Source organism: Zonotrichia albicollis, chromosome 13 (assembly GCF_047830755.1).
Source record: "Zonotrichia albicollis isolate bZonAlb1 chromosome 13, bZonAlb1.hap1, whole genome shotgun sequence".
Lineage (NCBI taxonomy): Eukaryota > Metazoa > Chordata > Aves > Passeriformes > Passerellidae > Zonotrichia > Zonotrichia albicollis.
In genome coordinates this window covers 5757365-5782439 of record NC_133831.1, presented here as the reverse complement: position 1 = coordinate 5782439, position 25075 = coordinate 5757365, and the positions used below count along the sequence as shown (strand labels likewise).

General features: G+C 43.7%; 2 long non-coding RNA genes across 3 annotated transcripts in view; both read right to left on the bottom strand.

The window, feature by feature from the left end:
* Positions 1-1077: 1077 nt before the first annotated feature.
* On the bottom strand, positions 1078-7496 carry LOC141730789 (uncharacterized). The gene is made up of 2 exons (XR_012582450.1): positions 7425-7496; positions 1078-4914 (listed from the first exon to the last, which is right to left on the bottom strand). It is a non-coding gene; the product is annotated as an uncharacterized LOC141730789 (long non-coding RNA).
* Positions 7497-7652: 156 nt separating this feature from the next.
* The window catches only part of LOC113459638 (uncharacterized), a 237609-nt gene continuing 220186 nt past the window's right edge, over positions 7653-25075 (bottom strand). For both annotated transcript variants that reach the window (XR_012582406.1, XR_003381071.2), the window contains one exon: positions 7653-8522. This is a non-coding gene — a long non-coding RNA (uncharacterized LOC113459638). The remainder of the gene's footprint in view (positions 8523-25075) is intronic.

Here is a 25075-nt window from a genome sequence, read left to right as displayed (position 1 = left end):
TCCACTCTCCACAGCATGCACAAAGTCATGTCACTCCACCATATGCTCAGATTCTGCAAACAGGATGGAAATCATTCTGACATGAGCTTATTACAGAGCCCCATTCCTCAGTGGAAATTTTTCTGGTATGTCCTATTGTTTTAGCATTACATTTTATTATTTTTTCATTAATACAGTAGGAAAATCACATTGCTTCCAGGACACGTTGATGCTAGTCAGGACGCTCTGGAGGCTAACAATGAGTCAGGACTCTGGACTGAGACCAAGCTTTTCTTCCATTGAGCTCTGCTCTTTTTTTCTTCCTCCTTAAGGAACTGGCTTTTATTGGCCTCTTTAGCTTTGGATTAACTTACATCATACATTTCATAGTATATATATATTCCAGTAAAAGAATACGCACAGCACCATGCAAATTAACCTCCTAATCAAATTAAAAGGGTGAATAACTTATAGAGAGCAGCTTGGAGAAGAGGCTCCACACGTCAGCACGAGGGTTCACATCATGAGCCTCAGGAGACAGGCACCTCCAGTGCACCCAGGGACAGATAGAGCCAAACCTCCTTGAGTCAAAATGCTGAAAGAGTCATGCAGGGAGTCGTGCACAGAGCAGTCCTTCCTTCCCAACGGGCTCTGACACATCAAGTGAAGCACCAAGTTATGGGCAACATGCAGGGGGTCTAAAGGGAGAGGAGGAAAGGAAATAAAAGTGGTTTTCTGTCAAAGAAACAAACTTTTTTTATTTTCTAAAGCACCTTTAAAACCTCCCTGGTAAAGGTGTAGGGGTGCAGCCATAACCAGGCACAGGGAGCAGCAGCTGCTGGTGAGCACTGTCTGGGATTGTGGAGCGTGGGCACCCGTGTGCTCCTCTGCTCCCACGCTGGGAAAGCCTCCTACACAAACAGGGTCTGCATTATGGCCAAGGTGGAGGATGAAATAGTGCCAGCATATGCTTTATGGCAGGTAAAACCCTCCCAACACCACTTCAGTGCCAACAGTGCTGTGATAATTCCTCTCTCCTCCACACCTTCAATTGTTTCACTTCTCAGCAACATATTTTAGCTCTATGGCTCCATTAGCTTTTTCCTTTTTTTTTTTTCCCCTTCTGCTTCTAAGCACAGGGTCATTGAGTGCCTTAATCAAATCTCATACCATAATGAAAAGTAAAAGGCATAATGTAGCATTTAACAGACCAGCGATCCCTCGTGCTGACTGGCATATGATATTTCTAAAATAATGAATCTTCAGTGAGACTTGAACGGCTCAGCTCAGGAAGAAAGAGAGGCCAAATTGTCTTTCTAATCACAAACCTTTGCCCCATGGGGTCTGAATTCTCACTTTAAGGACCACATCAGACGATTTATGAAGTTTGCTGCTTTGTTCCCGTTTTTAGGAACCACTCCAAGTCACACTGAATTCAATGGGAGTACTTTCACTGCCATGATCAGGCTCTGCAGCAGGCCCATGGAGAATGTCACTCTTCTGTGATAAAAAGAGAGCTGCTCTGAAACTCTCGGCATTTCCACTGATGCTCATGTAGAGTGGAAAGTGTTTCTTTCTGGGTGAGGGATCATCTTGCACAGTCTGTAGGAACACCAAACAGATGCAGGACACACCCAGTTCTTCATCCCAGTTCCTCAGATTGTGGCAGTACAACACCATGGACATAGCTTTAAGACCATTTTAAGATAAACTTTAATATAAATTGAAGTTCTCAGCTTCTCAGCTAGACCCTTGCAATATTGAACTCAAAGGGACCAGAGTGAAGGCAGCTTTCACTTAGTCAAAACATCATTCTTCATAAAAATAACACTGAAAAATTAATTATTAATTACTGCCATGTTTCCCTGGGCTTTTACATTTTTTTGTGACACAAATAAAGGTGATAAAAACCCCTGTGTTAGTGTGTGACAGCTTTCTAGTCATGAAAATCAGATCTGTGTAATGCTGTAAACATCTGCATCCCAGGGCCTCAGAAATACCTCAGATGTGATACCTGAGACATGTGGAGCAAAACAGATGTGTTTTTGTTGTGGTGTTTTATAACCACCCCTTCAAAGTGAGCTCTTTGTCATAATTACCAACACCTTCATTCAATAAAAAAATGACAAAAAGTCATCTGTTTCCTACTGAACTTTTTAGTAAAGGGAATGCAACTAACATTGCTTCAGCTGGGCAGAAGCTGCTCTCAGAACCTCAAGGATTGTCCAGGATTGCCAGAGGAATCCTGGACAACGAAACCACTTCAGTTATAGCCCAGAAATATTTTGTGTCCTTGAAAGAGGAACCTGAAGTTGGCCAGAAACGAAGCCAGTTGAATTCCTGGTGCTTTTACCAATGTAATAAAGAACAGAAGATCTTCACTGCTGGAGCATTGTGTTACAGCAGCAGCAGCAGCAGCAGCAGCTGGGTTCATCTCCTTCTCTAGCAAGCAGCAAGTGATTCCATCTTCTCATTTCAGTGGGGCTTACCAGCCCAAGACACCCTGTTTTTTCACTAGACTGATAAAAAAGGATGTCATGAAAAAGAATGTAACTGATACACACGGAGGAGAAGAAACAAAGTTGTCCGTGGGAACAGTGTGTTATCTCGTTCACTCCCGGCTCCAGCGTGCAATCAGTATTTATTTACTTGCAAGGGGAAGGTGTGCCATCCCAAATACCCTCCCTCTGATGGATGCAGGCCGCTGCTGGATCACGCTGTTCAGCTCTCTCTTTGGGGCTGTTTGTCTTTGGTTTTCAGCTGTCTTATCATGATATATGTGTGCTGTGCATACCATGGCATGTCAGGCTAGATCAGACCACAGCTTGTCACACAGAGCAACAAATTAAGGCAGAATGAGTGAGCTGCAGATACACATCGCCTGGCATTGGGAACTTCATAAAACTTACTTTGCTGGAAAATATTTTGGTGTGTAGCAAGCATCCTTTGGATCATATTTCCTTTTCTCTTGGCTGCTTGGAATTCTTTTTTCATGTGTACAGTTTGAAACTTAAAATGTAATTATGCTATTTAGAGGTACATGTTTAAATTTATGTCTTTGTTGTTCCTGCTGTTCCCTGAGCAGATTAATTGTTAAAGTAGTCGTTGCAAAATTATTTCAACTCATTTTTGTTTTATCACTTATTTTGCATTATTATGAGGAGCTATTATAAGAGGATGGGAAAACTCTTGGCAACTAGGAGAAGTTATCTGTGTATTTATTTAAAGGAAGTTATGCTCATAAGAGGGAAAAGAACATTTTAAACTAATATAAGAACCACTGAAAAATGTAGCCCAGAATCTCAGTTTCAAATCCACCCAGGCATTTCTTTCAGCTTACACACTTCCCCAATTTGGGTCATGGGCACCGAAAGCTGCAAAAGAAAATAATTCCCCTTTCAGCCCCCATCCTTCCCTCTTAAGCCAGATGTGCTGTGGGGAGCCCTGCAAACCTGGAGGATAAGAAGGGTCCTGAACTCAGAGCAGCAAAGCGCCAGCCAGGACTCTGGGGCTGCCTGCTGGGCTCTGCCCATCACCTGGATTGACTCCCCAAAGTTTGTTTGGGCACGGGTTCAGGGAGGCCCAAAGCCGCGCGGCTGGCTCCCAGCACAGGTAGTTTCACAGGAGTCAAGTGGAAACAATGGAGCTGTGAAACTGCTGCAGCTGGAGCTGCACGGACGTGTTCCCCTCGGCCTGGTGGCTGAACAGCAAGCTGCAAACATGATTCAGGTGAGGTTCAACCTGAAACACACAAAGTGTCGGTGGAACCGACATAAAAGCCCCCCCAAGGTTTCATTTTGGGTCAGCCCAGATTGCGTTCCTGGATCTAGAATGGAAGTTTTCATGTTTTTTTTAACCCAAAATTTAAACAGAAAATATTCTAGCTCAGCAAATCTTCCAGTTCGAAACATCAAAATGAAACTATGAGCAGTGAAATTCACTCTCTTACTGGGGAGTCTAACATGACCAGGTTATTTTCAAGACAGTAATGAAGTAAAATGGTTAATTTTGAAAACTAAGTGGCATAAGAAAGGCGAAAATTATGTTGTTAATCTTGAAAACTAAGTGGCATTAGAAAGGCGAAAATTATATTGTTTATTTTGAAAATACTGAAATGAAACATTTAAACTTCCCTGAGAAAAGTATTTCCCCTGATTTTCTTTCTGACAAAACTCTGCATTACATTCAACCAGAATTTGTGAATAGTTTTCCACTTCAAATTGCACTTTTGGCAAATGCTGTCTATCCTGGAAAGATTCCACCAGCTCTGTTGAAACTGGCACATGCTCACATACTTTACTGGATAAGAGATTTCATCCTGTAAAATGAGGATAAGAATAAAACTTCCCCACTGATGAAGAAAAATCTATAGGTTCAGCTGTTAATGCCAGTAAAATATACATGTCTAAGGCAGACACCAAAGTTTTTGGCTTCCTGGGGTATAACACTTTACAGAAGAAGGAATCCTTTTCTTTGTCTAAATGGGAACTAGATTAGGACTTCACAACCTGAACTAGTTAGATGAACAAAAAGCTAAAAGACAACACAAGCTTAAGCCCTTTAAAATTATGATCTGGAAGGCCTGTAATTTGCAGTATTACAGTGGAGCTGCTCAGCATGGTTTGAGGTGACAAATGGGCAGGGGCATCCCACAGAGCTGTGGCAGCGAGGCACAGAGGGGGGATCATTCCCTGTCCCGCAGAAAGCCACCAGGATAACGCCCCTGGCTGCAGGAATGCTGCCCTGTGCAGGTGTCACCTTCACTGTCCCACTTGTCCTCCTCTCCCTCTGGCCAGGAGGGAATTTTCCTCGGGAAGCCAGTGATCAGAAGGGTTTGTGAGGAGTTTTCCTGGCTCATTCTTTGTGACATGCTGGAGACAGGGCTCTGCTGCAGCCTCGTAGCCGATGGCGGCGGGCAGGGGAGATGAGGCTTTGCTGAAATGTGGAGCAAACACACACAAAAAGAAAACGGATAAAACATTAAAATGACAGCTTGCTGAGGTGGCTTCTTGTCGCAGTGGCTTTAGCATGATCACAAAGTGATGTGCAGTACTTGACGTAGCTTGCTCCTCGTGGTGAAACAAAATTGATGCTTAGTTTGCCCCACTAGAGCAGGGTTTGCTAAATGCAGGAAATTTCCCACCGGGGTCACAACAGGTGTGCCAACAAAATTGGGAGTGTGGGAAGAGGTGTGTCTGTGCAGAGGGCTGGAATCAAACACCTGACCAAAGTCTGTCTGATGGATTCAGAGGTTTGATCAATGAGCCATGCTCTGCAGCTCAAGCCCACTGTTAATTTTAAAATGCTCTTGCACCCCATGCAATGTGACAGCAGAGGTGCAGAAAACAATGTCAGAGTTGACAGAAGGAAACTCAGAGCCAGAGGAAGTGTTAGTGTTTTGGGCAAAATTGTGGCATCAGTAAAATCAATGGCAATGCTCCCACTCCCTTCCGCAGTGCTGGGATTTCACCCTTTGCCTATAGAAAACCATGGCATATGCAATCATAGCAATATCCGTTACACTGGCTTGCATTTTGCAAAAGTGTTGGGTTTAAATTCTGAAAATAATCTCAACTGAGCTTTTGTTTGGCTCACCGAGGTCAATTAATGTAATTCTAGAACTTCTGGATGAAGTTTTGTATAGATCATTTTCTCTAATGCAGGCATCTGTCATGAAATACTTCTAGTTTCACTTAACTCCCTTTGAAGTTACCTGTGTGCCTAAAGTTAAGCCTCTTTTAAAATTCTTTACAGAATCAGGGACATCATTTTTGTAATTCTCCATTCAGCTGCTGTGGTAAGAGTAATAAAAAAGGGCTGTGATGTATGTAGAATTACATGCTGTGCTCTTCCTCTGAGCTGCTGCATTTCTATAGCTGTACAAAAAAATCCTGTCTGCAGGGAATCTTGTTGCGGTTAAAAATCTATATTTTCGTTTTCCCCATTTGTTCTACAAAACTGAACTAACAGGCAAAACAAACATACATGCTAACATGCATAGAAACATTCAGGAACAGCAATCATACTGGGGAGAATGCTGGAAAAAAATTGCACTTGTTTTAACCAATATAAAAGGGGTTTGTTTTAAGTCTAAAAAGGAAAAATACGAAGTGCTAATTACCACAGGGTGTGCAAATATAAGAGGGGATTTTTCGTGTGCTTTGAGAAGGTGTACAAGAAATGCTGTGTTGTTTAATTCACAAATAGCATGAAATACTAAATTTACATTCCTATTGGTTCCAAGAAGATTATTTTATAATCTACAGGAATAATGTAATTATAATAAAACCTGCTTGCATAACATGCTCTATTTAAAAGGAAAAAAGATAACTTATCCTATCTGCTGCCAAATATTGAAGTCATCTCTGTTTCTAGCATTCCCTCAAAGCTCCAGGAGTTCAGCTGGGAAAGCTCTTGGAGCAGTGCAGGCGTGGACATGAACACCCAGCCCAGCCTCCCCATACCCACTGTCTGCAGCTGCAACTGGGGATGAGGAGGGGAAAAAAATGGTTCAAATGCCAACTTCCCAGTGCCTCATCTCCTATGGACAACAGGGCAAATCAATCCTCTGCGTTTTACAGCTTCCAGTGAGAATTTGTGCAGCTTTTCCCACGATTTATGCCCTGTGTCCCTGGTGTGTTGAGGACTCCATGCTCAGCCACAGGCAAGTGTGACACGGCACTGAACACAGCCCTGGTGCAAAAGTGCACCTTTTGCCTTTTTTGTAGTTAGGCAGCAAAGAAGCCCAGAACTGCCAGTTTTTCACCCAAAAGCAAGGCTTTGTGCGCAGGCTGTGCCAGGGAGGGGTGTCAGCCCTGTCCAGCAGCAGCATGTGGGGGCCTCTCCATCGTGGACCAAGCAGGACTGTCACCTCCTCCCATGCTTTTACTAAACCTCTCACCTTCTGCCCCTTAAATCCATGCTTTTGAGCACCAATTTGGAATGGCCTCATCCTGTGCCTTGCAAAAGTGGTGAGGGCTCCTGTAAATCCATAATAGGGGCTCTGCTTGTCTAGCTGGGGTTATCCTACAGCAGCAGTTTCAATGTAAGTCTTTCCCATCACTGCTCTCCTTTTTTCAATTTGTGTTTTTTAACCCAGCATTTTATTCTGCTGCTCCAGAAATATCTAAAATAGCTCAGCCAGGAGAGCCCTTTGCAGCCAGGGGGTGAAGGAGTTAACAATGCCCTTTCAAGCAAAACCACAAACAACTGGGGGGAAAGAGAGAGAGGGGGGAAAAAAAAGAAAAGAAAAAGGAAAAAAAAAAAAAAAAAGAGTTTTTAGCTGAGAAATGGAAAGGCTCCAAGTTCTAACCGAGAGTAAAAGCACAGAGAGAGTATGAAACACACAAATCATCCTGGGGTTCGGAGTTGATAAAGTTATTAAAAAAGAAAAAAGGAGTAGGGTGGGGGGGGGAGAGAAAAATCCCTTTGTTTCTGCCCTATACCTTGAGGCAGTGGGAGCGGAGGGAGGGAGCGCAGAACGAGTCCGACCAGCGCTGAGCCCCATCCGCCCAGCGGGAGCCGGGCACGGGCTGGCGCTCCCCAGCTCCCCTCTCTCTGCTCGGCTCCTGGCAAGAGCCGCTGTGGAGGCTTTGCTTACATAAACTCCGCGCTTTTTCGGCTCCTTTTTTTTTTATTATTTTTTTCAAAATTTCTTCTGAATTATTATTATTATTATTATTATTATTATCAAGTGGGAGAGACGGAGTTTTCAGCGGGGGCTGACGCGGCCGGAGCGCGGAGGGCGTGGAGCGCCCCGCCGGCCATTGGGCCACGGGCTTAGCAACAGCGGCAAGGGCCAACCCCGGCGCTCCAGCAGCTGGGCCTCCTTCCAAGGATGGGTGCCAAACGCCGCGCTCCTCTGCCAAGAAAACAAACAAGGGCACTTTTAAAAACTCCAGAGTTAAACAGCGTGAGGGTTTTTTTGGTGGTTTTTTTTTTTTTCCTCCCCTTTTCTGTTCTCTCCTCCGCAAACTCTCCTCGCTCGCTGTTAGTGATTTCTTTCCCTTTGTCGCGAGGGGGGATTGTCGCTGGTGCGGGTTCCAGGAGTCGTTTCCCCCTTTCCTGGATGTGGATTTAGTAATTTCTCCTCAGATGCTGCAGGTTCCCTCCTTCCCACCAGGAATCTCTGCCGCCTGCATCAGCGCTGAAACCTGCCTGCCCCTGCCACGCGTTTATGGAACTTACATAATTTACTGCCTGTGTCACTCTCTCGTCTGCTACCTCTTCATTCATTTCAAGCCTGTTAAAGAAGTGGAATAAGAAGCACGCAGACTTAACTAGGCAAAAAGTGGCTTGTAGCCACAAACCTTTTTTTTTTTTTCCTGCAAAGGAAGAAGAAAGAATTTGGGAATTCTGGTCTCGTTTTATTAAAGATATATTTTTACATTATATTTTTAGTGCAGTCTTTCTTACATATTAGCCTTTGTGATAGCTGAAGTTGGGGTAGCGCCAGACTTTTGCTGAGAAGAAATATGGACTTTGTTTTTTTACCAGCTGAGAAATGTGCAGGTCCATGGTGTGTCCCAAAATCTCTTCTTTCCCTGTGAAGGAGTAAAGCAGAGAAGTCAAAGCCCATTTCCAAGAAACACCAACTCTCTTCAGGTCCCCGTGGCTTAGCGCCTGCCCAGAGAGAGCGCTCGCCTTGGATCCTGATTTTGAGCACTAAAGGAAGAAAATGGAACTGACTTTTCTGTTGCTGTTGTTGTTGTTGTTGCTATAAGACACTCTGTAGGAGGTGAAGCCAAACTTACCTCTGGGGAAATATTAAACACTCACAGAGAAAGGCCCAAAGAGGCAAATATTGCAGCTCTTTTCTCACGCCAGTCATCCCATTAACTTCAGAGACATTGCTCCTATGAGTGAGGCTGCTGGGGTCAGGCCTCTGTACACAGTAGCACCTCCAAAGGTTAAAGGATGTCATTTGCAGTCATGATCTTGTTTCACTTCCTACCTCCACCTCTGATTTACTGAGAAACCTCAAATAAATCACTTAACCTCTCTAAGAAGGAGTTTACTTAAGTGCAAGAACATTCTGAGCCTCCAACAATATTTGTGAAGTGCTTTCAGGTCCTTGGAGGAAAGATGTACTTGCAAATTATCAGGGTAGCTGCTTGCATGGAAATAAATCTCAGTTTCTGTGTCTAAGCATATGTCCCAACTGCATCCCAATCTCATGACAGTGGTTATGCACCATAATCTACTTGGATTTCGTAGGGAAAATATGCAGGAGAGCAGCTTGAAAGGGCATCTCACTCATTTGCAAGCAGGTCCTTGGTTCCAGAAAGCTGGGCTTTGAGCCTGCTGTATGGTGCATTTCATCCTCAAAAACTTGCATCTGATGCATTGAGGATGAAATTCTGCAGCTGCATTCTTAAACTGCACCTACATTCTTAAACTGAGCTCTGCAGTTCACTGATGTGGTACCCATGCTCCATGCACTATTTGCTTTCTTAAATTGCCCAAACATCCGTTTTTGCAAAAAAAAAAAAAAAATTCTGAATAGCAAAGAAACACGATGATGGGAATTTGTGTGGTTGCAACTGTGCTCCCTGTCCTATGCAGAACTAGGAAATATATGAGCAACAACAGGAACCATACAAAAAAAAAAAAAAAATAGATTTTGGGTAAAGGTTCAGTGCTGGGAGAAAAGGGAAGGGGCTTCCTTTTTATCTGTTCTGGTTCTGCTTATCTTTTACTAGAGGCTGTTTTTAGTGATGAGGAAGTAGAAGAAAAAATCCATTTGTTTTTCTGATGACACAGCAAAATACACAACCTAATAACTCAGAATAACATCCCTTCTGCCCTAAAGAAATAATCTCACAAAATTAAACCAAGACTTTATCCAGAGATTGCACAATTCAACAGTAAATTTCCATTCAACTGAAAAGTCTTCAAATAAAGCCTTCATGGGGGAATCCAGCAAATTGAAGCAACTTCATGAATGCTTGGCAATAATTCAGGACTAGGGTCTCAATTATTTTTCATTCATCACTTAGGTGAGCAAGGAGCTGCACATTTTGATGGGAATTTGGGACTACAAACCAGGACAAAATATTGTGGCCCCACAAGGGCAGCTGGATCAACCTGCAGGCCTTGAGCCAAGAGCCAGCCAATGCACATTGAAGCACCATTTATCACCATGCTTTCCCCAAGAGCAGCTTCCCCTCCCATGCTGCTGGCTCCAGCATGTCCAAAATAACTTCACCACCCTCCACAGCACCTTTTACAGCTACCTAAAATTGTACTTTATTTAAAGGGTACATAGTTTGTGGCAGCAGTTCCCACAGACCCATAATTGTTTTTATAACACCTGGTTACAGCAGGTAGTATAATTCACCAAGTTGATATGAATGTATTCCATAACATGCTTTATATAATCCATTATTAGAGGACATTGCTGCATCTGTAATTATGTTTGCAAATGCATTTTATTGAGTTCTTCATGAAAGTATTCAGGACTGAAACCAGCTCTTAGGCTGCAGAAGTATAGATACACTTTGCTTCCTTACAAGTATTTTTTTTTCTGTATAGGCAACACTACAAAGGGGGAAGAACAAAATTTAACGTCGATTTCCTAGCATACTCTAGCCCTTAATCTAAGAATTTTGAACCTGGGGATAGTTCAGGCCCTCACTGGAATCATGTCATTTCTATCAGCTTTAGTTTCTACACAGCAAAAGTGATTATGTGAGTTCTGGCTTCAGGCTGATCCAGTCTTTCAGTGTCTCCTCTGCTGCTGACACCATTTTTGAGAGGACATATTACCTTTGGTACAGGCATACATTTACCTGCAGAACCCACACATGTCCTACAACTGGTGCTAGAAATGGTAAATTTAGGCTGATTTCCCAACCTCCCTTTGGCACAGAGTGAGCCAGAGAGAACCTGGGTTGATTGTCACATCCCAGATCCACTTTGAGTGACCAGCAGCCTTGAAGCTGCTGCCTTCACTGCTCCTGAAGCCCATTTGGCTCAGAGCAAGCAGTGGGGCTTAGCTCCTTTCTACAGATTTCCAAGCAAACCTCTCCTTTAGGTTGTTAATTTGCATGAGTCAGGCAGTTCAGACAGCAGCAGCCTGTTTTTTTCATTTTGCCTTTACAAAAATTGCCCTTTCAGTCTGGGTTGATTATTTCATCTGAAGCAGAAGTCCATCATAAGGCCTTCCATTCTCTGGGCAAATATACAGCCAAATTAATCTGTTGTGAGCCAGTTATCTCTTGTGTAGTTAAAGAATAACGAACATGTGAGTTTTGGTGCATTTTTTTCCTCATGCATGGAAATGTGGTAAAAAGCCCAGACAAGGTAAATTAATGACAGTTCAAGCCTTTTTCCATTTATGGTGAACTGTCTCCTTCCTTCCCAGCCCCCCAAGGAACCACACTGTAAAACACTCTCTATAAGAGGTTTTATCTCATTCTGCCTTGCCTCCATTTCTCCAGCTCCTCTAGTGAATATTTGTCTTTTCTACCTGCTGCCCAGTTAAATCAGCCTCAGAGGCAGTGACATATGCCAGATCACAGGGGCTGTCACTTTAATTCCCTGTGCTCATATTTTTCTCCTCTAGTGGGGTGCTGGGGGCAGATGTTTGGAGAGGGGACCCCTTTGCTGCCTGGCACACCAAAGTCTTTACGTTGGCTGCTAATTCTGGGAGGCAAATCTGACAGAGCCCAGGGTTGAGCAGGCAGCTTGTCCCAAGTGCGGGTTCTAGATGTTGGAAATGAAACCCTTCACCCCAGCTCAGAGTGCTGCAGGAGCAATTTCTCCCAGTTTCAACCCAACTCTCCTGTCTGGCTCCTGCCTGCAGGCACAGACAGACAGACCTCCACAATCTGAGCATGTGAACGCTGCTCTGCTCCCATCCTCAGCCTCAAAGAGCTGCTTCCCCACCTGGCAGAGGCAAGACTGAGGCCCGAGGCGTTGTGAGTCCACCGTTGCATGGCATGGGCCCTGATGAGCTCCACAGCCCTGGTGACTCAGGGTCACTGCCCTGCTGCACACCCTGCTCAGGGTGAGCCCTGGTGGGGACAAATGGCTGGGCAGGTGGCACATCCCTCACAGCTCTCTGCCGTGGTGGGCCCTGCCCTGTGGCCACACCAAGCCAGCAGCTGCATGCTCTGCACCTTCCTCCCTCCTCAGAGAGAAAAGGAATCATGTCCCCTTCCCCTTTAGCTCAAATCCATCCCAGACAGATTGTGAAGAGCCTGTGAGGTCATTTCCTTAATGGCTTTCATGGGAATCTTGACATGAAAATCCTCACTGTGTCAAAACTGCAGTCCCTACCTGGTTTCTTAGGGTCGTCAGTAATTTTCTACCAGTCTGACTCTGAGAACCAATTCTTCTGCCATCAGCTTTTCTCAGGAGTGAAGTGAAACTCTAAAGCTTCTGTTGGTTTGCTAAAAACCTCCACCTGCATAAATCTTCCATCTCTAGTACCATATGGAGCTCTAATCAAAGTCTTCCGCAGGGCAGTAGAAATTTAGGGCTTAACCAGATGAAAGCATGATAGGAAAAAATATCCACAATTTATTAATGGGCTATTTTGGGTCTTAAACTGATATTTATCAATAAAATATTGGAAGGAGGAAAAATCAAATCACATTAATGCAGAGTCAATGGCAGAAATAGACAAATTGTAGTTCCTGTCTGGTGGTAAAGAATAAAACAGGCCATGCCCTCTCTTTTTCCTGATGTCCCTCTACACCCATATCAGGGGAAACCCTTACACACTTCTGTCCTGAAAAAAATAAAACAAAAAACATTTTACTTTGGTGTCCTCTCAGGAAAGATACAGTTCCCAACACCACACCTTTCTTTTCAAGCTAGAACTTAACACCATCTCTAAACAGACAATGATATAACACACATTTCTAAGTGCGAGCATCCAGGGAGTGATAAATTGAGGGTTTGGGTTTTAGTTACATTAATAATGCATATAGAAAAGCTATTTGAAAATAAGAAAGTGATACATTTTTATGCTGTGCCATTTGTGGGGCAGAAATGGAAAGAAGAAATTCAGTTTTACATTTCCTATGTAGCTCTGGGTCAAGGTGACTCCCAGCACAAGCTGGAACAGAGCCAATGGCAACCTCCTACACATCTACCTCATGTTGCTCCAGCTCCTCTCCCCAGCTTAGTCACTTCTCCAAGCATATTGTAGGGGAAGACCTGGGAGAGATAAGGCTCAGGATTGCCTGTCCCCTCCCTAGGATGGCCTGGGGCATGACATGGGGGCTCTTTCCACTCCTGTCTCCTGATGGGAGTGAAGGATTTCAGTGGGAAAGCTGTGCCTAAGGATGTGGCTGTAAATCGTGGAAGAAAAGGCTGGAGCAGAGCCTTCAGTTAGTTATTATTCAAAAGAAAGCGAGCAAACTGTTTCTGCTGAACATGGACAGCCACACAAACCTGACAGAAAAGCACTCTGCAAACGTTGGCATTGCTGCATAAATTTGCTCCAGCTGTTCTGGTACAAGATGGAACCAGAGGCATTTGGATCCTGCAAGGATAGGGAATGCATGTCCAGGTCTTCTCCCCTGCTTTGCCTTATTGTATGAGAGCTTGGTGCACCCAGGGAATGAAGAATCCCAGCAGAAGGCAGCTGGGAATGTTGCATCTTTCACAAGAAGGGCTGCTCATACACAGGGCTGCTTTTACTGGGGGCTGCAAGGACAGAAAACTGCACTTGGGGATACTTTCCATGAGATGGGAAAGGGGCATTGCTTAACAAAGCAAGGCTACAGACTTCCCAGCACACCACTGCACTGGCAATTAAATAAGCCTCTGAGCCACATATGATCGTGCCTTAAGAAATTAGTGTGATTCAGAATGATTTGGGTAGAGGAAAATATTCCCTTAAAGGATCTTGCCTGGGCTTCTCAGTGTGAGGAGGGTGGGAGAGGAGAGTTTCCCAGTCCTTGTGCAAAGGTGAACTCTGCCCAGAGAGAAGAAACTCGAGCCCACTGCAGCCACCTAAGGGCATTCCACCAACCAAAATGGAAAATTAATTAAGAGAGTGAATCATTTTCTGAGACTTACTCAGTTTTGTACTGCTTTAGTGCTCGTCTCTTCTGTCAGTAGAGCAGCTCTTGATCCAACACAGTGTTTATAGTCACGTTTCCATAGAGCCCTGGTGTGCAGAGCCAGCTGGTGGGAATGACCTGCAAGACCTGTTTATAGATCTCCATTACAGAGCCTCTCATTTTCTTGGATGATTATTGTAGGTGTCAAATAAAGCTAGATTACCTGTTTTATGTCTTAGAATGATAAGCAAGCCAAAGCAAGTCATTTGGCTCATGCAGTTATACAGGTATACCTAGATGTATGTATACATACATTACTTCAAGCACTCAAGGCAGTCTTACAGCGTTTCTTGCTGGGATTTCGAAACCTTTTCGTTTCACCAAAACGTCCTTCTTGGTGAGGTGATGCTTGAATTTTGGCTTCTCTAGCTGAGCTGCAGAGCTCATCTGCAAGAGTTAACAGAGCATGGCAAGGGCACAGCACAGGGGTTTCACGGGGGCACGAAGCTCCTCTCCCATTTGGCTGGTGTGGAGGGGGTGCCTCAGTCGCAGCACAGCTTGGCTCAGCAGCGGTGCCTGCAATGGCAACAAGGAGGTGAAGCATGTGCTGACAGAGCTCATTGCTGGGGAAGCTTATAAATGACTCCTGGCACTACAGTTGGCAGTGGCCAGTGTTACCAGTCCTCCCATTGCATAACATCTGCGCTTTGCCACAATCACCAAAACAATCAAGAAGAAAAGCAAGCTAACGCTTGTTGGGGAATAAACTCAGCAGTCACTCTAATATCACGCATTTTTCCAGCCTGCAGCTCCACCTCTTTCTCTCTCTCTGTGCCTGGGACAGGTGGGCTCCTGGCTGGTACCTGGAGGCCCCACCCTGCAGGGCGTGGTGGGGAGCAGCCCTGCTTCCCCTGGGCAGAGATGTGCTCAGGCTTCGGGATGCGCTGACTCAGTGATGCGCGGCTGATTGCAGTTTCAGGCAGCCCCAGCCGGTGCATCACATGCATTTACCAGCACACAGACACAACCACAAGCTTTTCTAAATGGATTCCAGAGCCTGGCTTGGGCTGGAGCTCACTCAGTGCAAATGAGGGTACGTGGGAGGCCTGCGCCACGATGGCCTTTGCGCTCCCACAGCTTGGGTCAGCTGAATTCTCGCTGCAGCCCCATTCCTCAGCATAATCAAGAGATGCTCAGAGACAGCTCTAATTAAAACAGACTGTCACGGCCCCGGGGAGGCTGCTACGTGAAATGGAGTTCAGTAGGACCTGGGGAAGCTCCAGGAAAACCCCCTTTCTCTTCCACCTATTCCAATGTATTAATTTACACGCTCAAAGGGTCCACTTCTCAAAGGTCTGTCCTAAAAGCCAGCAGATTCCAGTTCCTGCAGGGTGACCCTGGGACCAAAGTAACCCTTGCAGGAGTCTCAATCCTCATTTGAGAGCAGCTCAGCCCCTTCCCAAAAGGAGCTGTTCTAGCTGACATGCTGCTCCTCTCAAATGATGAGGCAACAGAGAACAGAGGGTGTCTCTCACACAGACAAGCTATTCCAAGGCTGCTGGGCCCCATCCAAAATCAATTGAAGCACATGGAGAGTCCTTCCACTGATTCCAAAAAGGTTTGAATTAGGCCCAAACATCAAAGCCAACACCATAAACTCTGCCTGGAAGCCAATACACAGCCAAGTACCATCCCCTCAGCAGAAGTGTCATGTGCTTACAGTGAGATACCCAACCCACTCAGCAGGATGCTGCCTTCAGCCCTGGCTCCTCATTTCCCAGGGGATTTAGCTCCTGTTACTGCATTGCAGGGGATAACAGCACCAAGATCCACAGCCGCAAGGGAAGGTCACAACCCTCATTGCCAGGCAGAGATGGGGGAGGAAAAAAGGACAAAAATCAACAAACCAACAAAGTTTTTATGCATAAAGAATGGGGGCTCCGAGCTCTGTGCTAAACAGTGGAAGAATCTTTATTCCCCCACAACCAAATGGAGCAAAATGATGACACAACGGCCTCAGTGCTTTAATCAGCAGGACAAGTCAAGCCTTTTATTCCTTTGTATATTCCAGTCAATGGAAAGTTATTGCTTAATTAACCCCCTTGAATGAGTACCTGATAATTAATAAACCCATATACTGTACCCCAAGGCTTTGAGTTTAAGAAATCTCTTCTGTTCAAGTATGAAAAAAGAAAACATGCTGAACTAATGGGAAATAATTCTGGTAGAAGGCAAACCAATTAGGATTAGTGAATTCCATTTCATTTAAAGTTCCAAGATAGAGAAGTAATTTATCTAGTAAATTAATAGTGTTAGTGACTTTCCTAATATATTAGCAAGTCTTTCGTATCATATTAGTGAAAACCAAGCTGGCTAATACAATAAAAGACTTATTATAAAGGTATGAAGGTTACTAATGTGATAAGATTTTTTGCATCCAATTAGTATGCTGCTCTAAAATGGACTTTTACATTTATTTATATGATTACCCAACCTACTGTAGAGACCACAACTTTTATCTTAACAAATTATTAATCCTCCTCCCAAATTTGGAGCTACTGTGTGTTATGTTCCTCATGCAAAACTTGCATGTGTGCCTCTATCTGCAGATCTGCATGGGTAACTGGCCCAGATTATTTGGTCTGGCTGCATTGTGTTTAGCACACTACAGTGGTTTTGCATTCTCCTAACCTTGGATCAGCCAGAGACTGGTCTAATCAGATACAGCAGCCTGGAGGCAAAACAATTACACTGAAATTATCATATGGAATCAAGCCAAAGCTCTGCCTTGTCTGCTATCCTGTCTTCATCAGTTGCTAGATCCTCCCACCCTTCTCTGGAGCAAGGTGAAAAATACCGGCTGCAGCGACCTGCTGGAGTAACCTACTTGCACAGGCACTTCCTCAGAGCACAACCAGACACTGATTTCCTGGATGAAACAGCAAGGTTTAGGTCCTTTATAAAACCCTGAATTATGAACACAAGTGTTATAACACATACCTGTGTAACTGTGCCCAATGGAAGTTTTGCTAAGGTGTCAGTGAGTTCCAGAGGTGACTCTAGTGGCATGGAAAGGGAAATACTTTGGTTAATCTTAAAACATGCTGGGTTTTATACTGTAATGTTAGATACTGTTTGAGCACAGGTTTTTTTTGTTCTCAGCTGCCTCTCAATGCCTTTGCTGTGGGTTCTCTAGCAGAAGAGCAGATTTGCCTTCAGTGCCAACTGCAGTGAAAGTTGCACATGGGAGCACACAAAAATGGAAACTACAAGAACCAAAAAGAGGGTTTGCTACATTTATTTGATCCACTGTTGTAAAAACGGGTAAAATTTTGGATCTGAATTCAGCTAATCATATTTATTCAGTTGTGAAGTATCTGCTTTGTTGTGTGTTCATACACAGTCTTTGGAAAGAAAGTTTTGAGACCGTCATAAAATCCCTTCTTACTGAGTTGGCAGTAGAATTGTACAGAATCAGAACCGTACACACAGGTACTAAGAAATCAATTGTATTAGAGAATATAATTGGTGCTATTTTTCATCTTTAGAGTTCCTGCAAGAGTGGTTTCCTTAGGTAGATCAAATTAGTAAAGTAGAAACAGCTGCAGTCGATTGTCCACTGTTCAGGTCGAGGTTTGGGTGATAAAGACTGATCACAGTCAGGGGATGTTAATGTGGGAAGATATACTCCTGCACATTCCTCTGAAACCAGAGCTGTGACTGATCTGATTCATTTTGTACCCTTAAATCACTGGAAATTGTCATAGTCTGGATTTCAGACTTATGTCCTATCATTTCACCCCCATAAAAAACCCAGCATCTTACACATCAGCTTGGAATTTTGCCTAACTTTGCAATTCTCACACCTCTGTACCTCCAAGGCAGAGCTAACACAGAGCAAGCACAGGTGTGTGCAGGTGAGCTATTTGCCAGGGTTTGTACTGATTCAGGACTATAAGGAGTGGAGAAGCTTAGGATAAATTCCACCCAAGAGGACATCACACACTTATTTTTTTCAGCCCTGTCCCATAAATTTAGACCAAGGTAATTCCCGGTGAAGTGCAAGGTCAGTCTTTTAAGAACACCAAAAATTTCATGTTTTGCTGCAGCAGTCAGCCTGAGACATCCTTGAGACAATTGTTACAGTTAAATTTAATACAGAACCTCTACCTCTCTGAGTGTAGGAAGAATAATTATGCAAGTGTAGTAAAAGGTATATTTAACTTCATAACTCATTTATTGCCCTTGTGGGGGTGAGCAAGGATCCCACATCATTAAACCAGACTCTAAGCACAGAGGAAGCCAAATTTCTGTGCCTCTTTTAGAAGAACCAGATCATGGCTGCATCTGGAGGAGACCACAGCAAAAAAAAAAAAAAAAAAAAAAAAAAAAAAAATTATTTCAAGCATGGAGGCAAAAAGGAGGAAAAGGAGGAAGCAGGGACAGAGAAGGAGGAGAGTGAGGAAGTTAGAGAGAAAAATAGGAATGGAGAAGTAAAGAGAAGCAGAGAGACAAGTGGGAACGTGCACATAAGGGACCTTTTACATGTACAAGGAACAGAGACATAAACAGGGAGCAGGTACAAGGGAGGGATGAAGGCTTGGGCGGTGGTCACTGAGCTGGTGGGACAGGGCCTGAGCAACTGGAGAAGGAGGAAGATTTCTGTAGTGAAGGAGTCGGGGATGCTCTAGCAATAAAAAAAATTACTGTGTCAAACCACCACAAAAACCCAGACAGCTGAAGAGAGAGGTCATGGGAACAACAAAATACCAGGGTGACTGTGGGGGCCGGGGAAAGAAAGATGATTTGATAAGGGAAATCCAGATTCAGAGGTCGAAGGGGAAAAAGTTCTTGGCAAAAAATAGGTCAAGGGAGCAGTCTGACTTCATTATTTTACTTTTCAAACCTTTAATTTAACAGTTGCTAATGACAGACAGTGCACAAAATGACAGTTGTATTACCCTACAACACTGATGTAAAAATAGGCATAATCCTGTTTTTGTGATGATTAATGCAGTGTGAAAAAGATAATTAAACGAGGCCTGGTGTACTTTTGCTTTCCATGCCTCACTGCTACCTTCCGTGGCTCCTGCTCAATCTCCTTGAAAATCTATTAGGCTCTGCTAGCAGCATTTTATCACTTTCCCAGTGTTAGGTTGGACATGCCCTCCCCAGCCTCAGACAGGAAGCAATTCCTGGGAGGAGGCAGAGCAGGAGCAAAAGCAAGAGCACCCTGCTTGCCATCTCCCACTCATGTGATTGCCTGACTCCCAGAGAAATCCCAGCACAGAAAGGGTGTACTGGTGATGCTCACTCTTGGTTTGCTAGTTCATGTAATAATAGCAACTTTTACCCCTTCATCTGGTTGGAAAAACCTTTGCCAGCACTCATGGAGGTGATGCACTTCACCAGCTCCCAGTTTGAAGCTTCATTTCTGAGAAGCATGGGAGGGCAATGGGGGACAGAGGTGTTCTGAAAACATTAAAAATATCCTGTAGAAAATATTTGCTTATTGTAGAAAGGACTTTTTTTAAGCTCTGCTTTGGAATATTATCCCTACAATTTAATTTAAAAAATAGAAAGAAATAATGAAATGGCACAAAATGCTGGAAAAAAGATTTTCATAGTTATTTTCTTTGCTGATGGCCTAGAAATTTGCAGGATTTGATCCGAAATAAACTGCAGGCAAATGTCAGCTTACTCCTGACATTGTCAAAAATGGATTTTCTTGCTTTATGCCACCTCATACACAATCAAATACACATTCAAAATACATAATGGTCTGCTGGTTTAGAATTATTGCTTCATCCTATGGCTGTGGAAAAGCAGTGGAGTCAGCCAGTGTTTCTTTGGGGTGCATCAGCGACAGAACTAGAACTGAAGACACTGCAATACCTCCCTCTTCTCCTTCCAGCTCCCAGAGCAATAAAACCTCTCTATGCTAAATTAGACTATTGATCAGTGGCTATCATTCCTAATGGACATCCTGTCTCTCATGTCTGGGATTAGGATGTTCTTTCTGCTGCTGGATAATCTTAGTACTGTACAATTGCTCTTTCTCTGCTAATGACTGAATACAGGAAGAAATGTTTCCCTGTTGAGTTTGGTTTTTGAAAATCTCATCACACAGGCCCACATGAGATGAGCCAGAAAGGCCATTTTGTGACCTGATCACATTCAATCTAACTACCAGGTATTTGGGTTACTTCCTGTGAAGGGATGTTACATCATTAAACCACTATCTGCAGCACACTGTATGATACTCTGATAATTCAAGATATCATGACACCATACTCATTAGAAAGAATAAGAACAACAACAATAAAAAAATCTCCAAACCTTTCTTCCTGTTCTAGTGATGGTCAAATGATAAGCATGAACTAAAAGTCACACACACCAAACTTCTGAAAAAGTTAGAGCAGCCTGAACATCTTCAGGACACGCAGCCTTGTGTGGGCAGCTTTTCAGCTGGGGTAGCCCCAACACAATGAATCTCAAGCTCTCTGTGATTGCACGAGAAATAGGGCAGAAGTCTCCCTTCTCTGTGACCCAAACCCACACTTGCTCTCACTCAGCCAGAGGAGCATTTCCCACGTGCTCAGCAGATGCTGTGTTTTGGCCCAGAGTGGGTGATGGACAGGAGAGCCCAGACAGAAACTGCTCCAGCTCCTGGCCATGTCTGAAAGCTGCTGGGCAAGGAGGAGAGCAGCACTGGCAGATGACAGCTCTTCTGTCAGTGCCTCTCCAGACAACATCATTTTAACTCAGCTCTTTCAGATCCTTTATCTTTCAGACAGGGAAGAAGATCACACATCAATCAACATTTTGGCATCTCAGCTGTTACCTGAATGTATGGTCAAGACTGGGGGCAGCTTTTATCCCCTTCATTGAAATCTCCAAAATCTGCACACAGCTTTTGTGTGGGCATGTACCTATTCTAGTTTCACCCATCTTTTTCGTAGTTAAAAACACAACTAGAAGCAGCTAGCAAGTCAGGCTCCCAGGCTGTGTGACACAGGACAGCCTAGGAGAGAGAGGAGCCCATCTCTGCTTTATGTACCCTAAACTTCATCATGATAAATGTCAAGCCCTGGTGGCCAATTAGCAACCTGACACAAAGCTGGAACAATGGACTTATCTGAGAATGTTCATAGCACTTTCCCTGCCTTTTCTATATCCAGCATCCCAATGGATGTCAAGGTTTGTTGTTTGTTTTTTTTTTTTTTTTCTTTAAGTGTAAGCTCTTCTCTATAGCACTGTGGCCTGCAACTCAGTATACAAGATGTACTATGGCATTATGAGATAGTGACAGCTGCTGAAGAAATGCTGTGTTATAAACATGCAATGATGCAGTGAACTGGCAAATCCATATGGCTGGAAAAATGATGAGGAGCAAGGGGAAAAAAATTATTCCAGAGTTCTTGAACAAAATAGATAGTCAGGAGTTTGCTTCAGCTTGCATGCCCTAATCACAGCTTTTCCTTTAATAGAAAAAAGCTTATATTCACATATATACACACATAAATATAACTCTATATAAATAAGTATATATAAGTATTATTATCCTCAGGATGATCTACATGTGGCTGGAGAAGCAGAGGTGATATTTTCCTATACTACCACATCTTTCTGCTTCTTATTTCTTTGAGCTTTTTGGCTGAAGAATCAATGTCGTGAATCATCCCAGTACAAACTCTTTCAGGTATCCCCCACTAAAACCTGTGTGCATTTTCCCTTTCTGTGTGTGTGTGGATGGATAATCTCTGCACAAACCCACCAGGGAAAGGCCAATCACTCACTTCTGCAGTGTCATCAGTCATGGTGGATTCTCTGTGTGCCAGAATAAATGAGCGTGGACAGGATGGACATAGGACATCACTGAGGGAGACCCCAAAACCACATGGAAATGTTTAAACAGCTTAAATATGCCCTCATAATTGATAGATCCCAGCAAGCAGACACATCCATTGCTTTTAAAAACGCTGATAAATCCAAGCCCATGACACATGTTTCTTAGGAAAGCAAGTATTATGGCTTTTTAAAAAACTGAATGAGGAGATGGAAACTTGCAGTCACATCCATCCCCATTTTCAAACCTGGCTGCTGCAGTTTGCTTCCCATTTCTGAATGGAGTTCCTAATGAAGGGGGCACAGCCTCATGAGCATCATGAGCTAATGGTGGTGACACAGCCCCTCCTCAGTCCAGCCACTTTTGCTTGGGCCCCAAACACAAGATTAAAAATCCCGATTTTGTTACACGGATTTGCACTTACAGCCCCAAAGCAGATGGAAACAGGCAAAGCTGAAGCTCGTGAATCTGCTCTTTTGTATGGCACTTTTCCATCCACCTTTAATCAATGATGTCTGAGAAATGTAGGCTCAACGAGTATTCAGTCCAGCACTGGCAGCATTTCCCAATGCTCCATAATAATCCTCAGACTTTTATGGAGAGTTTTCTCCCTGGTGATTTTTTTCCTTGTCATTTAGTGCCACTATTTCAGATTTCCTGTTGCTGAACTGCTGGAGTGTCATCACTGCGTCTATATAGAGTATGAGAATATATTTGGAAAGCTTATATCCAAGGGCCATTGGAGATGACTAACATTTTTACACTGCACAAAAGAAGAGAAAATAAATTTAGGAATAGCAAATAGAGCCACTGTGTTATTTCCTTCCCTGTAAATAAATAACTGTAACACTTCTACTCCAATCTTGGAGCTGGGTATCCAGCATCTTTGTGGAGGAGGAACATTTCAGGCAGCCATAAATGTTCACCCAAGACATTGACAATGAAGGCTTAAGACAGCACAAATTATAGGGAACATGAAAGAAGCCCTGCTTCCCTTGAAGACACCACCTGTTTAAGCACCTGGGAAAAATTATTCATAGCACTTTACCACTACACAGACAATAAAGATCCTATGGAAATGTCTTTGTTTAAAATCAACATTTATGGCCCCCATTTCACAGAAGGCTATGTAAATCCTAACTGGTGCAACAAATGCAAAATGACATCCTTAAAAACATGGGCCACTTACACCAGGCTCCAGCACAAGGCAAACCATTTCAGCTTTAGAATTTCATACTTTAGGAGCTGAGAACCAAGACCAGAATTTTCTTCCTTCTAATCTTCATTCTGGTTTGCTTCACCTCAGTACATATTTATATAATGAACTTTTCCCTGCACAAAACTGCCCTCCTCAGCTGAATACCTATTAACCAAAAAAATGGGAGCAGAATCCATTGGCATTCATCCTAGTGCTGCCACATGGTTCCATGTCCTTGTCCAAGGCACTGGAGATCTGGTCCCATAAGACAACCAAAACCTCTGTAGCTGGCCCCCTCCATTTGCTGTGCAGATGGATGATCTCTATTTTCACCAGGAAAAGGGAGGCAGGAGACAGACATCAATCAGATGAGAGCCCTGGTGACGTGTGTCCTCACACCCATTCCCAGGAAACACATCCAAGCATTCATTCCTCTGCATTGTGCCTGATTTACTTATCTGCAGGATGGGAGCCAGAGTATTTCACATCATGCCTTGATCACAGTTATAATTTAGACGCCCTATGATGCTTCCATGGAAGTTTAAAATATTATGTTTAAAAACTAACCCATAATTTAATTTGGAACAATAAATTTCACAGTTACCTTGCATAGCTTTGATTTGTTTCTGAGCCTTGTTTGAAGATCTCCTGAAACCAATTAACACGTGTTCTCCAGCCATCTCATTTGACTCTTTGGTTGGTGGGGCTATTTGGGAATAACCATTTCCCCATGGTGGAGAAGGGGTTTGGGTGTTTTTGTGTCACCACACAGCAGATGTGGCCCAGGTGTGTTCAGAAGGTGCAGAGGGCAGCACACTCCAGTGTGAAGGACTCACAGAGCTGCAGATAAATGGAGTCAAGGACCTTCCAACCCTTCCCTGAACCATTTTATCATCCAACTAGGCTTTTTTCCCTTATATGCAGGGGACAGCACAGTGGGGTGAGATAAGAGTGAAGGTTTCTAGCCCTGTTAGCCCAGCTGGGTACCCAGCCCTGGAGCACATGGTGCTCGCGCTTTCCGTAACGCTTCTCCTCAGTCGCGTAGGAGCCCAATGACTTTTGTCTGCTTTCTAAGCTGAGGAAAATACCAGGAACTGTCCTCTCTCCCCACCCCCCACTTCCTTTAGAGAAACCCCAATAGGCTTCACAGAAATAGGAAATGACTGTCGCCTTCACACTGGGTTTTTGGGTTAGGTACATGCCTTCTTTCTCCTCTGCTTCAAAAAGTGACTCTCCCTTCCATTTCTCTGTGCCTCAGTCTTTCAAACTTATTTGAATTGAATGTCCCCTTTCTTTTTGATCCCACTTGTAACTCAAGAGTGTTTCAGTCACCACAGAAGGGATGCCAGCAGCTAAGACAGTAAAAGAGACAAATAAACGAGTTCAGTTAAATTTTGTTATTTTTATTACAAGATCAATCCCCCCTCTCAAATATTGCTTCTTCAGAAGGAAAAAAGCTGAAGGGACAGGGAAGATCTGGCTAAACTCTGCAAAACTCTGGCCTTTGAGAACTGGGTGAGGGGCTTCATAGTGGGGTGAGGAGTTTGTCCCTGTTTGCTGCATGGGCACATCAGGCTCTCAGAGCTCTTGCCACATTATAAAGGAGGAGCATGTGGCTTCACCAGAGCAATATCCACTGGATTAGGCTGCTTATCAAGGAGAAACCTACTATTCACCTTGGCTGCTGCCATAATTTTAGACTAGAGGAAGGGACTAAAAAAGAGTAATCAAGACATAAGAAGTTGGAGAATTTTGATTTTTTTCTCATTACATTTTCACTGAGTAAAAGTAACTCCTTAAAATGCTGTCTAAGAAATCATGTAATGTTTAATACTGCAGTGGAAGATTTTCACAGTGTTTGGTTGAGGATACAATCTGCCCTGGCAACAGTTGTGGCTGGTTATTTTTCCAAATGAATGAAAACACAGATACAAGCAGGAGTTACTGCAACTGCTGCTGCCTCATTTATCTCTGCAGTCAGGTTGCTACTGGTACAAGTGCTCAGTTTTATACAGGAAACACAATTGCAGG